The 16864-nt window shown below is 33.0% G+C and overlaps 1 pseudogene; it reads left to right on the top strand.

The window, feature by feature from the left end:
- The first annotated feature begins 9842 nt into the window (after nucleotides 1-9842).
- LOC147381009 ((-)-alpha-terpineol synthase-like) lies at nucleotides 9843-14878 on the top strand (annotated as a pseudogene).
- Nucleotides 14879-16864: the final 1986 nt, after the last annotated feature.

Raw genomic sequence — 16864 nt, 5'->3', positions numbered from 1 at the left:
TAACTTTATTCATTCAAATTCATAATCCCATACATATAATATGTTACTGACATAAATATTACCTAAAAGTGAGCTCAAATGTGACAAAAAAAAAAAAAAAAATCATTAAAATCCAATAAATTGTAATGGAAAAAACTCTTTAAATATATACTAGTAATTATTTAATTCTAATGTACTTTTCCTAGTCCCCACTTGTCTTTCAATGAACACACGTAAGTGGTAAGCTTTCCAAACCATTGTGGGTAGGGGTGAAACTCAGTTCGGTTTGATTTGGTTTGTGGCTAAATCGAAATCGAATCAACATAGGTCAATTTTACTAATAAGAACCAAAACTGAACTGAAATGCCAATAGAACCGAACCAACCCAAACCAAACTAAGGTTTGGTTCCTTGGTTAACCAACATCTTATAAATTTAGTTTTTTTTAATAGGCTCCTATAAACTTAGTTGGAAACAACATATTTTTTTTATATAAAAAACTAAATAATAAACATAAATTTTTTTTTATAATAAGTCATTAATCTATTCATTGAAAAAATATTTTTATTTATTCGTAAAGAAGCCATTAATCTATGTCCTAACTCCTAAAATAATTCATAATAATAAATATATTTATTATTTATTATATAAGGTTCGGTTCTTGGTATGGTTCGATTCTATACAAGCCTTAAACTGAGAACCAAACCAAATTGATCGGTTCTCCATTTTTCTAAACCTAGAACCGAACAACAACTAGTTCCAAATCGAATCGATCAATCCAAAGCTATCGGTTTGATTCAATTCTTGGTTTAAACCGGATCAAGTTGCATCCCTAATTGTGGGTACCAACTAGATATGTTTGCTCTACAAATTGGTGGTTTATAGTGTACATCTCTTACAAGGAATACATAGAGGAAGGATTGATTTCTTTCTTAATGGAGTATCACAGAGAGTAGAGGAAGCATAATTTGTTTTGCATCCTTTTAGCCCTCATAGTAGTAGAAAACATTATGGAATACCAACTGAAGAGGCAAACCCGATGGTTAAGCAAGCTAAGTTGTTACATATCTCAGGGTTTCATCGATTAAGTTTATCATGGAAGGTAGTGCCCATATCGTGAAGGAAATCAGGTTGTCGATGTGCTATAATTAACCATAGAGTACTGGAATATCATTTTGTGGAGATAAAATGGGCCTATCTCCATTTAGATTTTTAAAACTGGAAATGTAGGGAAACGACTATGAATCATTATAAATTATTCGCTTATTCTAACACATATCTTTGCTTGCTTAGCATAAAAAAAAGATCTATTATGAAAATTTATTTCTTTAACTTAAAATTAATATTATTTTAATTGTTTAATAAATGTTTCTCACGGATTGAGCTTAATTCAAAGAAAATGTTATTTGTAACATGTGGAGTTTTTTCCATTGGACCCTTTTTTTTAAATTTATATTATGGATGAAAACCTCGAAGATATATTCAATAGGATATAATTTAAAAAAGAAAAGGTTGCATAGAATGTATTCTCAAATTTAAATGGTTCCCCAGGAAACATATACTTTGGGAAATATGTGCTTTCCCTCCTATTGAACTGTATGTTTGATATATAGCTTCAAACATGGAATGAGGTTAGAACTTATGTAATTAGGAAAAAATTCAAATAATACAAGGTTTTTTCATTTATTACCAAAGTGTTGGCACTTTTATTGTATACCCCATTTGATAATATATATATATACACATTTTGGACAAAGTTATACTTAAGGCATGTTTGATTACACGACAAACTCTAAGCAAAATAGTTTGCTGTGGAAAACTTCAATATAACAGTGTTTGAGTGCAAAAACATACAAAAAAATAGAAAAAAAAATGATTTTTCACATGAGTGAGATTTGCCTCGTGAGGCAACAAATCTTTTCTCACCCCTCCCGCTAAGAAAATGATTTGTTACATGGCACCAAATTTGGATCTCATAAATACCTCCATTTTTACCTTTAAACTTGATCTAAGAAAGGTCATTTTGGAAAAACAATAAAATTGCAACCACCAACCCAATGATCAATGGTGGTTAGTTTTCAAAACTACAAAAATATCTTTTCTTTTATTATATAATCTTTAAAACCCTTTAATCATGATTTTAAATTACAAATAAATCCTTTTGATACATGTACATTTTTTCGTCCTACCTTCTAATTTAATTTAAACAAAAAAGAGAGAACACTTTCCTTAGTCACTTAGTAAGATTTCAAATCTTACTAAAGGTCATTGAGCTCAAATGGATTAACAATTTGGCAATCCAATACCATAGCCCTCTAGATTTCTTGTAAAAAGTCATATCTGATAAATAAATAAATAAATCATTTTTTTGGGAATTGATCCAAGGTTTTGAAAATGAACGACAACTGACCTCCCAAATTTAAAATTAAAATTTAACAGTGAAAAATAATTTTTTTTTTAACTTTTATTATTATTTTAAAGTTCATATTTTTTTGAAGGTAAGTTCATAGAATTTGGTCCTCTACATCCCTGTGGCATTGGTTCATGCATGTTTTTTGATGCACAAGATGTGCTCAATGACCCTTGTAAGATTTGAAATCTGACAAGATTAGTAAAGTTAGACCTACAAAAAAAATCTAAAAAAAAAAACCTTATACGATCCAATGTAGATGAAAAAGTACAAAGAGATTTTCTATTTGATTTTCCATGATGTGCTCAAACAAAGGAAAAGGATTTGCAATGACATCATTTGCTTGACAAATGATTTGCAAGGTAAGAATTTTCACGGCAATCAAACATCCCCTTAAAAGTAAGAGAGCTTCAATAGTTCTATTAACATACCAATTTATATGTGCATTCAATTTTCTAAGGATTGGTGTGTTGTAAGTAAAAGTTGGTGTGTCAATAGAATCTCTCTAATAGAGAGATTTTGATCCATAAAATTCATCAGAATCTACACGTTGCTCGAGGCTAGGCTATTCCTAGTTTCAAACAATTTTAAAAATCCAAAAGAGGGTTAGAAGGAGACAAAATAAAAGAAAATCATTAAAAAAATTAAATGAAAAAAAAATAAAAATTCAACATGTAATGTAAATATCTAATTCTAATATACTTTCACTTATGCTTCAATGAACACCCATAAGTGGTAAGCTTTATAAATCATTGTGGGTTCCAAACTACCAATTTGCTAAGTTTGATTTACTCTATAAAATTCCCAATCTACTGTACATTTCTTGCAACGAATGCATGAAGGAAGAATTTTTTATTTCTTCCTCGGAGAGTAGAGTGGAGTTGAGTTGAGAGAGAGTAGTGTAAAGTAGTAGCTGAACTATGTGTTAGTAATGCCCATAATAGATCAATTGAGATAGGAGGAACAAATAGCTTCCCTTAAGGTTCCATTTTTCCTTGGAATAATCCCCGGACATATATGGAATGATTGGCCGCAATGTTTAAAGTTGGGCTTAATCTTGGCTCATTCTTATTTCAATCAGAGATTGCTCATCCATCTTATCCTAATAGGTTCAAAACCTAATCTTGGTCCAAAGTAAATGGGCTTTAGTACCTAATGGGTCTGTCCAGTGCAATTAAATTCATATTTTACATCTAATACTAGAGTTTGCTTGTGTTGTAAGGGGTCAGAGGAAAAACAATGTAGAAAGTCCTAAGAGTGTTTTTTGGAATGGGGTAGAAGAGAAAAGGCAATGCTAATGGGGATATTCTTGGAAAGAGGAAGGACAGAAGGTAAAGGAAGATGGTCACCCATCCTCGAGATACATTATGTATGGTGTGTACATTGTTTAACCAAAAAGTGAGTTCAAACTTCCAAGTAAGGGGGAAAAGGGGAAAATTACTTAAAGGACCCTATCAAATGGATTTTTTTTTTTTTTTTTTTTTTCTTTTCTAGATAGTGCCTAAGTTTTGGGCGATCTCTTAATAGTCAATGGAGTAATTTTTTTTTTTTTTCTTAATAGTTCATGGACCTTTTCTCTCACTTGTATAATGTCTTTAAAATATCCAAACTATCATTTTCTCATCTTCTTCACTTACTTCAATTTTCCAATGACGAGTGCGATAATTTCCAACGATCTTTGATCATAAATGACGAATGGGGAATGATATTCTCTTAAATTTTGAACATTTAGATGTATTTTTTTATATTTCAATGATTTACAAAAAAAAATGAAGAGCAAAATTGAGATTCTAAATTTTTGATGATTACGTTGTAATTTTTTATTTGCAACTATGATTTATGCATTTTGGATATTTCTATTACATTTACTTAGTATTGAATTCAAAAAAAAAAAAAAAAAATGAAAATCTCTTATCATATTTCCAGTACTTGTAGACATCCAAATTTGAACGGGCCCCTATTCGAAAGGGCCCAAAAATACCGATTTTCCAAATAAATAGGTCAACAGGCCTTAAGGGCCCAAGTCATTGAAAATTGACATTTTGATCGAACCAAGGCCCCTAAGACCCCCTGATGGTCAAGTAAGCCGACCAAAAAATATTTGGTGTACCCCCCCACCTTCACCGTACCGCTCTTGAAATAAAAATACTTGAATTCTTGATAAAATCCACCAATGGGTATAAAAGGCTCGACTTGCCAACACGTGGCATTTTGATCAATTTAATAATTTCAAAAACCCTCAAAAAAATGAATAAAATTAAAAAATGAGACTTAGGACACCTATCACTTCCTCTATCCTCACCGTTTCATCTTTGAAACCAAAAATACCCTAAGCCCATCTACGACCCACCAACCTTCAACTCTCTAAAATCAATTTTTCACCTTATCCCCTAACCTAAACCTAATTCCACATAACCTAAACCCCAAAATACCTCCAACATACCCAACCCTACCCTAAAACAAACCCTACCTAATCTCACAATACTTACAACCTTCCTAAAATCCAAGCCTAATCCTTAAGCTCAAATCCATATCCAATTTATATCCAACCCACAACCCTAACCCATAAACCACTACCCATATCAACCAATCACCATCTTCTCATCAAAAGATGACACATGTCATCATCCCCTCCCACCTCCCTCATTTAATCATCTACCCTAATCACTTTTCTTTAAACAATTCATCTATCATTTAACCTCTCTCCAAAATCACCTCAACCTATACCCTATCCTAACATAATCTATCATTCTTCTCTAACACAATCAACCACCCACATCAAAACCCATATCCTCTACACACACCCCAACTTATCACATTTCCCTAAAACACCCACCAACTCACATCACCACCCACACCTCCCCTTATCATTTCTTACAAAATCATTCTCACAAACCTAACTAACACTCATTCTCTCTAATCAAACAACCACCATCACCAATCAACCAATCTCATCACCTCACTCTCTCATTTCCATTTGCCACATGTCATTATCCCCTAAATTCTTCCAAATCCAACCACTAACCTCTTACACAACCCATACCCTTCCCTAACCTACCCACCTCACCTTCTCTAATACAATCAACTACCCACATCATAACCTATATTCTCCACACCCTAACCCATCACTTTTTCCTAAAACACTCTACTAACTCACATCACAACCCACACTTCCCTCATTATTTCTTACAAAACCTTTCCCACAAAACCAATCCACACTCCTTTTATCTAATCAAACAACCACCATCACCAATCAACCAATCTCATCACCTCACTCTCACATATTCATTTGCTACATGTTATCATCCCCTCAATTCTCTCAAAATCCAATCAACCCACCTTTTACACAACCCATTACCCTAATCTAACTACCCTACCTCCTCAAGTAACCTAATACTCAATCAAACACTTAACCCCTTACACCATATTTCTCCATCACTCATCTCATCTCATCAAACACTCTACCCAAATGGTTTGGGTAAGTCCAAACCATTTGGATCAAAATACCACTCATTTCTTTCATTACATAATTACCCTCCTATCTACTAAAAATTACATACCCCTCACCTTTAAAATCATGACATTATTTACTCTCTCCAATACTTTACTCTATTATACCATCAAAATATCCTCCCAACACTTATAAATATACCCCCCATCCTCTTTCAACAAAGGTTACCAAGTCTTACCAATTCTCCCCCCAAGTCTCATAAAAAAAAAAACTCAACTCAACTCTACTCTTCTCTTTACTACTCTCTCATATAATCTTCTAGAAAAGGAATTTCATTATCACATTTTATTAAGGACCTTAGAAGACATTGAAGAAGAATAATAAAAGAAAGAAAAGCAAGATTGAAGCTTCAAGGTGGATCAAAGCAAATTTTCCTCATCTTTTTCTCTACCCTCTCCATCTCCCTCTTCTACTATCTCTCTCTTCTATTTATTTTATTTTAGAAGACCTCTAAGATGTAATATTCCCCTCCCTTATCTCCAGTAGATTGGATTTCAGTCCGATTGAAAGTATAAGGGTTGTAATCCCTTTCAAAACAAAATCGATTTTAATCCTTAAATCGTTTTAAGACAATTGGAATTCGAATCCTTCTCTATCCATGAGAATGGACACCTATCCATTAGTCAATACTTTTCAAACGTATGTCATGTAAATGCTAAACTTCTATATGGGTCATCTCGGTCGATGAGATGTTCCCTATAGTCTAAGCCGACATTAAATTCCTATTTAGGGTACAAATCACCAACACGTGGCACTTTATTTCGTTTGTAATTTTATTAAAAAAATGACTGAGTTCTTTGAGGTTACCGTCACTTGACGTGGAGAAAATGGTGCCTAACACCTTCATTTTTCTCCAATTGAGCCGCTTACCCCGATCTCAAGGTAGGATTGGTATCTTATCCATCTAGTCACTAAACCCCAAAAATGACATTATTTCAAAAATGTACATTTCGGGTGACTATTCACACCCACTTACAACATGAATGGTGGCGACTCTGAAACCTTAGTAGGTGTAACTATCGTAATCGAGAACCACATATCTACAGTACCAAGTTTGCCACTTTTTATTGTCTATTTCACAGCATTTTTATTGTCGAACTCACCACTTAGTGTCAAGTTCATAATTATTGTCAAGTTCGATGTTTTTTTTTTAATAATTTATTTTATATAAATATTTGTTGAATTTAACAATAATTAAATATTGACCTAAACAATAAAAAGTGATGAACTTGACATTATAAGTAAATTAGATTTTTCATTTTTTTTTTACTTCCATACTTGGTAAATTTTCTCGAAATATCCAATGTTGTGAATTTGGAGATCTTTGTTCAATACAATTATGAAGAAAGTAACAAAGAAAATTAAAAAGCAAACCAAAGAACACTAAGATTTACGTGATTCGACAACGATGCCTATGTCCATGGACAAATCCAATCTTTTTCACTAAGAAATTGAAGGAGAACAATACAATAAATAATCACTCAAGGTTTTAATCCCAAACACAAGCTCTGAAATCCTTGTACACCCCTTTCCCTTTCTCTGTCAAACCTCAGACGATTTGACTTAGTATACTTTACAACCCAATACCCAAATATATACAAGGGAGAAGATTAAAGATCAACTAGGATTCAAATTAATGATGAAGTGGAGTTCTAAACCCAATGAGATAGTGGTAGATGACCAATATCTTGATATAACTAGAAAATCATTTTCACAAAAAAATTCAATGCAAATCTATAATAAAAGCCACATAAATATAATACAAAAAAAATGCATATATCATAGTTACAAATCAGAAGTTACGATGTACTCATAATTTTTTTTTAGAATATGAACTTTGTTCTTCATTATTTTAATGATACATCGAAAAAAATATATCTAAATATTCAAAATTGAAAGAATATCATTCATGATAAAAAAAATTGTCGAAAATGATTGAAATTGCCTTCGAAAAATCTAAGTAAGTGAAGAAGAGATGAGAAAATGATAGTTTGAGTATTCAAAGACATTATAACCGTGAGATGAGATTGAGAGACTATCAAGAAAAAGAAAAATTTACTAAATGAACTATTATGAGAACCGTCCAAAACTTAGGGACTATTTAGAAAAAAAATCACTCCACCAAGGCCCTTTTAAGTATTTCTTTTCATAAAAAAAAAAAAAAAAATAATAATAATAATAATAAAAAATAAAATCTAAAAAGTAAAAAGCTTTTAACATGTGTCAGTAATTTTTTTTTAAAATTCTAATTACTTTTACTTTTGCCACTTACCATTTAATGAACATGCATAAGTTGTAAGTTCTACGCACCACAACATTGTGGGTACCAACTAGCTAGATATGTTGATTCTCCATGACTTACACATTCTAGTGTACATCATTAAGAAAGAATGCATGAAGGATTGATTTCTTCCTTAGTGGAGTACAGCAGAGTAGAGGAGCAATTAATGACTTGTTTTCCATTCTTTTTATCCTAAACAGTAATAGAAAGTCGGATGGTTGAAGCAAGAAAGATCTCAAATATATATATACATATATATATATATATATATATATATATATATAGGGTAGCGTTCAAGGGCAAACTTTTTGGCAAAACATTTTTCAAAACATGGGTTAGAGGTCTTGGAATGGACTGATTTTTGGTGAGGATGATCTCAACGGTGAGTAGATCATCCTCACCAAAAATCAGCCCATTCCAAAAATTCTAACCCATGTTTACCAGCTGAAAAATCGTGGACCGTCCATCTTTTGTAAACTGTTTTTGATAGGGTTAGAAGTTTTGGAATGGGCTGATTTTTGGTGATGATGATCTCCTCACCGTAGAGATCATCCTCACCAAAAATCAGCCCATTCCAAAACCTCTAACTCATGTTTTGAAAAATTTTGCCAAAAAGTTTGCTAAAAAGTTGGCCATTGAACGCCCCCCATATATATATATATATAGGGTCCCGTTCGGCACCCTAGGTTTTACCACACACTTTAACAAACGCGTTTTGTCCTACATGGGTTAGAAGTTTCGGAATGGGCTGATTTTTGGTGAGGATGATCTCTATGGTGAGGAGATCATCCTCACCAAAAATCAGCTCATTCCAAAACTTCTAACCCCATCAAAAATAATTTACAAAAAATGGACGGTCCACGATTTTTCAACGTGTAAACATGGGGCTAAACATTTTGGAATGGGCTGATTTTTGGGGAGGATGATCTTTTAATCATAGAGATCATCCTCACCAAAAATCAGCCCATTCCAAAACTTCTAACCCATGTAGGACAAAAAACGTTTGTTAAAGTGTGTGGTAAAACTTATGGTGCTGAACATTTCCCATATATATATATATATATATAGGGTAGCGTTCAAGGGCAAACTTTTTAGCAAACTTTTTGGCAAAACATTTTTCAAAACATGGGTTAGAGTTTTGGAATGGGCTGATTTTTTGTGAGGATGATCTCTATGGTGAGTAGATCATCCTCACCAAAAATCAGCCCATTCCAAAACTTCTAACCCTTGTTTACCAGTTGAAAAATCGTGGACCGTCCATTTTTTGTAAACTGTTTTTGATGGGGTTAGAAGTTTTGGAATGGGCTGATTTTTGGTGATGATGATCTCCTCACCATAGAGATCATCCTCACCAAAAATCAGCCCATTCCAAAACCTCTAACTCATGTTTTGAAAAATTGTTTTGCCAAAAAGTTTGCTAAAAAGTTTGCTAAGAAAAATGAGTAATATTTATTATTCTGTTCCCATAAAAATATTTAAATATACCAGCAAAATCAGTTGATAGGCCCCTTCGATAAATTGATTTGACCGAGTCACCTCCTCAAATACAAGTTAGTCAAGTTGATTTGGACGAGTTTGGAGTGGATTCAAATTTTGAAACTATGATGAACTCTTCTCATGCCATGACGATATTTAGAGTAATGATTAAATGCCCTCACGGGCATGCTCAATGGACTTCTCTATCCTGATGTGACATATGTCAGAACCGTAGATCCATACTTCTTGGGATACAAAACTGAAAATCGCCGTGAATATATGCAGTAATGTATCTCTAAGAGTACAGATCCATGGTTCTGACACATGCCACGTCGGGAGTCGATTGGGTATGCCACTTGGGGAATCATTTTATCAGGACTCAGATATTTATCATGCTTGCTATGTCACACCTGCGTGACTTGTGTGACTCGATTTCTTAGGTTAAACAGAGAAGTTTGGCCTTTAAATGGACTAGCCAATGCTACAGTGAACTTCACAACATATGCAACACCGTTGAAATTTGAAATGGATTTTCATCTTCTCTTCCAATCTCCTTTCAAACACTTGCATCCTACCACACACATCCCTGCCATAACTGAACCCAATAAATGTTGGATTAGCCATGTTCGATTCTTGGTTAGCGCTCGAATCAGTAATCCAACGATACAAAGGAGATTGGCAAACTATAAGCCAAGCGTTTGGGATCAAGATTTTATACAATCTATAAAGAGTGATTATAAGGTAATCATGATACGATACATGTCATATATTATAGTTGCAAGGATCTCACTAATAATGTATAAAATTTGTACTGTCTAGGGGGAGATCTACACTAAAAGAGCTGAGGATCTCATGAAAGATGTGAGGCGCATGTCTGATGAAGCTGTGGGACCATCGTCTCGACTCAAGCTGATTGATACCGTCCAAAGACTGGGAGTGGGGTACCATTTTGAAAATGAGATCAGCAAGGCCCTTGATACTATGCTGTGCATCAAGGATGATGATGTTTTCATAGACGATCTATGTGCCACAGCCTTACACTTTAGGCTCCTTGGACAACATGGGTATAAAGTATCTCAAGGTGTAATACCATTACAACTATTCCTACTATTGCTATTAAATTTGTAGCGACTGGATTCTCAGAATGTGTGTTTTATCATGGGTAAAATACCATTTCGTGAACTGAATATGACAATTTCACTGTGCATTTTAATTCCCAAAATTAACATAAAAAGTGCGATCGCACCCTGGTATAAAGTAGTGAGAGTGCTATGAACTTGCGAGATCGTTACACTTTTATAACTATAGAGATTGTCACTTTGAAAAAAAAGAAAGTCCACGATCTTCCTTCTTTAAACCAGCAAGAAGCAAGATCATCACTTTGAAAAACTTATGACCTCACCCTTCATGTTTTGAGAATTAAAATGAATAATTAGCCAAAATGGGAATTTCGTCAAAAGTTGATCGTGTTTTGAGAAATTTGTCTCTCATCATTATATCAAGATAAAATACGTATCTCAAGATATGTCACATATCTCCAACATATATCTTGACATATGGATTTTATATTTTAATGACTGAGATTTTGTGTTTTTTCATGAGTCAATGGATCACAATCCATTGCATGACATATGATTGGTATTCATCCTAGGGATGCATATATGGCATATCCTGAAGATGTGTTTATCTTTTTTTTTTTTTTATAATAATTACCGGGTGTCTGAACCCGTATGTAGACCTGACTAGTAGGGAGAGGCAACTGGCCTCTTAGAACATAATATCTCACCCAAATCTCTCGGGTACGTGAAATACCCTAACAATCCACACATACCAGATAAGCCGAGATAAATTCCTTTGGTGGATAATGAGGGGGCTTGAACTTCAAGCACAACACTTTTGATATTTATCCTAGAGTAGCTTAAAAGTTTCATCATGACCATAAAAACAAAAATCCAGCTCTTATCTATCTATTAACTATGGAATGTTTTTTTGTGAAAACTAGATGTATTTAATAGCTTCAAAGAAAAAAATGGGAGGTAATTTTAAGACAAGCATTGGCAAAGATGTTGAAGGAATGTTGAGTTTGTATGAAGCTTCATTCTATGCTTTCAAAGGAGAATATATATTGGAGGAGGCCCAAGAATTCACAAGACAACTCCAAGTGGTCGAAGGGAACAGTGATACATATCTTTCCAAACAAGTGAGCCATGCCTTGGAGCTCCCCTTCCATTGGAGGACGCCAAGACTGGAATCTAGGTGGTTCATAGATGCCTATGATACAAGGGATGACATGGACCCATTGTTACTTAAGTTTGCCAAGTTGGACTTCAACATGGTTCAAAATACACACCAAGATGACATAACATCTCTCTCAAGGTAAAAAAAACATGATGTACATTTTTTTTATAAATATTTATTGATAGTTTAAAGTTCCATATCATTTCGAAACATTTCATTTGATACATTCCAATTCTAGACATGACTTGAAAGTAATATTGAACATTTCGGATTGTATTGGATATTTTGATTGAGATTGTCTTGATATTCCTTCCAATTAAAATATATATTACCTAGATATGAGATTTTTAGACTTGATATATGACAACATGAAAAAAAACTTATATTTGACGGCTCAAGGCCGATGAATTTCATAAAATTTGACACACCAAGGCATCAAAATTTTCATTGTCAAAATTTTTTTTTCGACGGACCAAAACCGTTATATTAATGAAGGATAGGAGAAATTTGATGTCTCTAAGCCATTGAATTGGGGATTATAAAAAATTTCAACAGCCATAGGCCACCAAAATTCACTTTTTGAAATTTGTGGGGTTTGACCCGTCTAATTTTCTTGTCAAAATTTTCAGTTTTCACATAGTGTATATTTTTGTAAGTATGTATATATGTCACAAAAGGTTGGGCCATGTAACAGTCTTTTGTGTTTTTGTTCTTTGGAGTTTAGGTGGAGGAGGAACTTGGGCCTTGGAGAAAGATTGAGCTTTGCTAGGGATAGGTTGATGGAGTTTCTTCTGGTCTGTCTGTCGGTGCAATGTTTGAGCCTCAGTACGGATACAACCGGAGAGAAATTACAAAACTCGCTGCTTTTATTACTATAATTGATGATATTTATGATGTCTATGGTTGTTCGGATGAACTTCAACTATTTACTGATGCAGTTGAGAGGTGGGTTGTTTCCAACTTAAGGTACCACAAATATGGCTAGTTCGAACTACACTCAGCTTGTAATCAAGTCTTACCAGATGATGACACGTATAGGGTTAGGATTAATTCCACTTTTCACCTTATACAATTGTCAATTGGTATTATAAAATATGTTTGTTCTTAAATATAAGCTCTCATAGTTATATGTAAAATATTTTGGAACTTATCCTAAATTTAAGAATTAGGTTGGAATAAAATAACTTACCCGACCCAATTTTCTATATTTAATAATAGTGAAATAATTGGAATTTGATGAAACATTTTGCAGATGGGACATTAATGCAGTGGAAGAGCTTCCAGATTACATGAAAATATGTTTTCTAGCTATCTATAATACTGGGAATGAAGAGGCTTATGAAGTTCTTAAAGATCAATCTTGCAACATCATACCATACATAAGGAAAACGGTATTACATGTTTCTCCTGTTAAATTTCATTGCTGTTATTTTGTTCTATCCATTTTCTTTTGTTAAATTTTATTTTTGTTTTCTGTAATTAATAATTGGGCCAAGGTATATATCATCATCATCGTCATATATATGATTATGAATATGATCAAATATATGTACACATCTATTTACATTCATATGGTCCAAACTAACTCCCTATTTGAACCCACGCTTGTGAGGTCCAATATGAATATATTTCGGCCAAATGAGTCGAATCTAAAAATTTACACAAGTTGACTTAAAATAACATTTTAAATCACTATGTTGGACTATAATAAGGTATGCTATGATGTGCACCAAATCAGATATGTAGAAGTTGGAGATTGGGATATTGATTATGATTAGGATTAGAATAGATTTATATTACTTTGTTTGTCTGTTTGCTCAATTCGAATTCATGTGTTTGCCATCCTAGAAAGAACTCAATTTGAAGGGGTAGGTAGAGATAATTCTTTTCCTGGTTCGCTTTGGTTCCCTAGATCAATTTGCTAGCTTAGTTCGTTTCTGCAAACACGCACGCGAGCGCGCAACACACACACACACACACACACACACACACACACACACACATATAATGAGTGCTGATAATAAAACGCCTTTTGACATACACCCATTATGCCCCTTTTCTTTCTCTTGCCATAGTGAAAAAAAAGAAATTTTTTAACTTAAGCATCTTGTGACATTCAAAAACATAAACCGATTAAATGGAGTTGTAGATGATTAAATTATATGAACTTTAAAAATAGTTATTGTTCATGGTTTTAATCTTAAATTTGGGTGTTCGGGGACTGTCTGTTTTCAATACCTTAGATCAAGCTTGAAAAACAGTTTTTTGTAATATTTATATTTGAATATGAATATATTCATAAAATTTAGAAGACTGTGTTTTTGGATTGTCAATATGATAATTAATGTGGGCCCAATGACCTATTTTAAGATTTTAAAATGACAGTTAGTAATCTTAAATTTATAAAATTTAATTTACCCTATTTATAACATCATCGAGAAAATGACAAAATACCTTTATGAATAAGTTTTGGAATCTCTGATGATGCCTCGACTTCCCAATTTTTCATGAGTTTAATAAAGTCAAAATGGATTAAAATTTTGTGAGCTTGGTCTTCAAGGTTCAAACATTCACTCAAAGGATGGATCATATATTATGATATTTATACTAAGCCCGGCATGTAAAATAAGTAAGAACAAGAATTATAAACTAAATCATGTTAATATATACAATGTATTCCTCTCATTCTCCGATATTTATATTTATATTTTATTTTATAAAATCAAAGAAACCTGATTTAATAGTGGTGTTTTTGTTATTTATCATTTTAGTGGGCAGATTTATGCAAAGCATATATGCAAGAGGCAAAATGGTATTACAGTGGAGATGGTCATGGTGTTCCAGATCGAGAAACCAAGGATTGAGTCAGGCTGTTGTTTATTGAACCCATTCCACTTACGGAGGGATGAACCATTTAGGCCAATGAGTCATGTTTAATGTTATAATCTATTTATAAATCATGTTTAGATGTTTATGGACGGATATGGTAGACTTAGTTTGGTTTCTTATATATATTGATCAATTAAAGTCTTATTTTAGTGTGTGATGATTTACTTATCCTGCATTTGATTTAACCATTGACTCAAAGCAAAGCAAAATCGAGTTGAGTTGACTCAACTTGACATGTTTTAGAACATAAAGGTATTGAAAAACTTGTAATACACGGGTGTTTTTGGAATGGCAGCAATAGACAAGGTCAGATGGCCACTCTAGAAAGAGAAAAGAAAGAAAGAAAAAAAACTATCTGATAATCGAAAATATTTGAGGCTAACCGAAAATCATTGGTATACCCTCATTTTTTTTTTTTTTGGAAGATTAACTGGAACAAAACTCTTTGCTTTCTTCTTCAAACAAGTCATCTTCTTCAACCTCACGATTATTAATTTTTCTCCAAATAAATGAATTTTTTCACCAAAATAATAGAGAAAATCAAATAAGTAATAAATTTTATTGTGACCAAGTGGCCTTCTTATTGGCAAAATCCTAGGTTGAAGAAATTTTTCTAGAAAAATAATATAAAATAAAAACTCAAGGGTTTATGGACAGAGGATCAAGATAATGTTATTTCAGTTATTTTCAATAGTCTCGCACAGAAGACAATGGTCAAGGGTGTAAAATTTGAGGTCCAACGCAAAATCAATTGATAATGTATGGAGAGAGACGAGGCAATTTATGCTCCATATGGGAATAAACTCAACAAAAAGGTGTGCGATTAAATAAAAAAAATTACATGGAGTGTCTCAAATATTAACCAAAACGTGGACTTTATCCTCAAGACTTGCATGTCTTCTTGTGAATAAAATAATTTCTGGAGGAAGATTTCAAATTAGATATTGATTTAGACAAGACTAAAAATAGATTAAAGAATTCTTCATTTGATGCGATGTTTTTGGCATTGCTTTAAGCTCCACCGACTGAGTCACTTCAATGACTCACAAGTTTACTCGGGCATTTTAAATAAATAAATAATTATAAAATAATGTAAAGTTCACAATCTACATTCTACTAAACATTTCTTGGAAGGAAAAAAAAAAAAAAAATTTAATACATGGAGCTTCATTCTATAAAATAAATAATTGTAATGTTTTCCTTTTATTACTATAGTATTAGTAATTTTATCGTATTCCCCATTTGATTGAAAAAATACGTGTAATGATTTTGTAATTCAATTTCACATGGCAATTCAAAAACTCCAATGATGTGTACTCTATAAGAGTCATAGATTTCCTTGTAGTTCTCATCAGGCATAAGGGTTTTATAGAGAGATTTCCTTCAACAGATCTCACCATATGATAGGTCCATGTCAAATGTAAGATGGCTGTCAAATTGGTGGGGGAACTACAAGATCTATTTTTTAGGATTGTGCCAACGCCTCATAAATAGTATCATTTGAGTTGGATTAACAATATCTTTATATGTTTAATGGGGGTTCTGAAATATCATTATTTGGGGGTAAGTTTGTTAGATAATATTTTTTTTGAGGTCTTGATATTTAGTTAAGTATTTCAAGATATCACATAAAATTGATGTATTTGATTGAGAGAAGGGCTCAGATCTCTTTAAATTTCTTGTCTTATTATGCCAGAAATGCTTATACTGAGATGGATGTAGACTCGAGCTGATGCACACCTGGATTGCCCTAAAGCCTCACTTTGATCGAACTAGATTAAGATCCGAGCCTTAATCATTTTTTTTTCTTATTTATTTATTTTGAAATCTGGTTTAGCCCATGAAACTCTGCAGAGCTGAGGAATTATTTGGCTAACATTGCAGTTCATGTGGGCCCCATGACCCTTACTAAGATTTGAAATCTTACTAAGATAGTAACGGTAGCCTCACTCAATCAATAAAGATGGAGGTCTGCTGTCTGCCCGGTAAAAGACTTCTGGACGTCATATTCCACAAGACTTGGAATTGCAAGTTTGCAACTTGCAAGACTTCGAAGTCATCATTTATTTTCCACCACAAGA

This window comes from Akebia trifoliata, unplaced genomic scaffold, assembly GCF_017979445.1.
Source record: "Akebia trifoliata isolate Shusen 1 unplaced genomic scaffold, ASM1797944v1 Contig00829, whole genome shotgun sequence".
Taxonomy (NCBI): Eukaryota; Viridiplantae; Streptophyta; class Magnoliopsida; order Ranunculales; family Lardizabalaceae; genus Akebia; species Akebia trifoliata.
The sequence above is the reverse complement of the archived record's forward strand: the minus strand, read 5'-3'. Positions and strand labels throughout refer to the sequence as shown.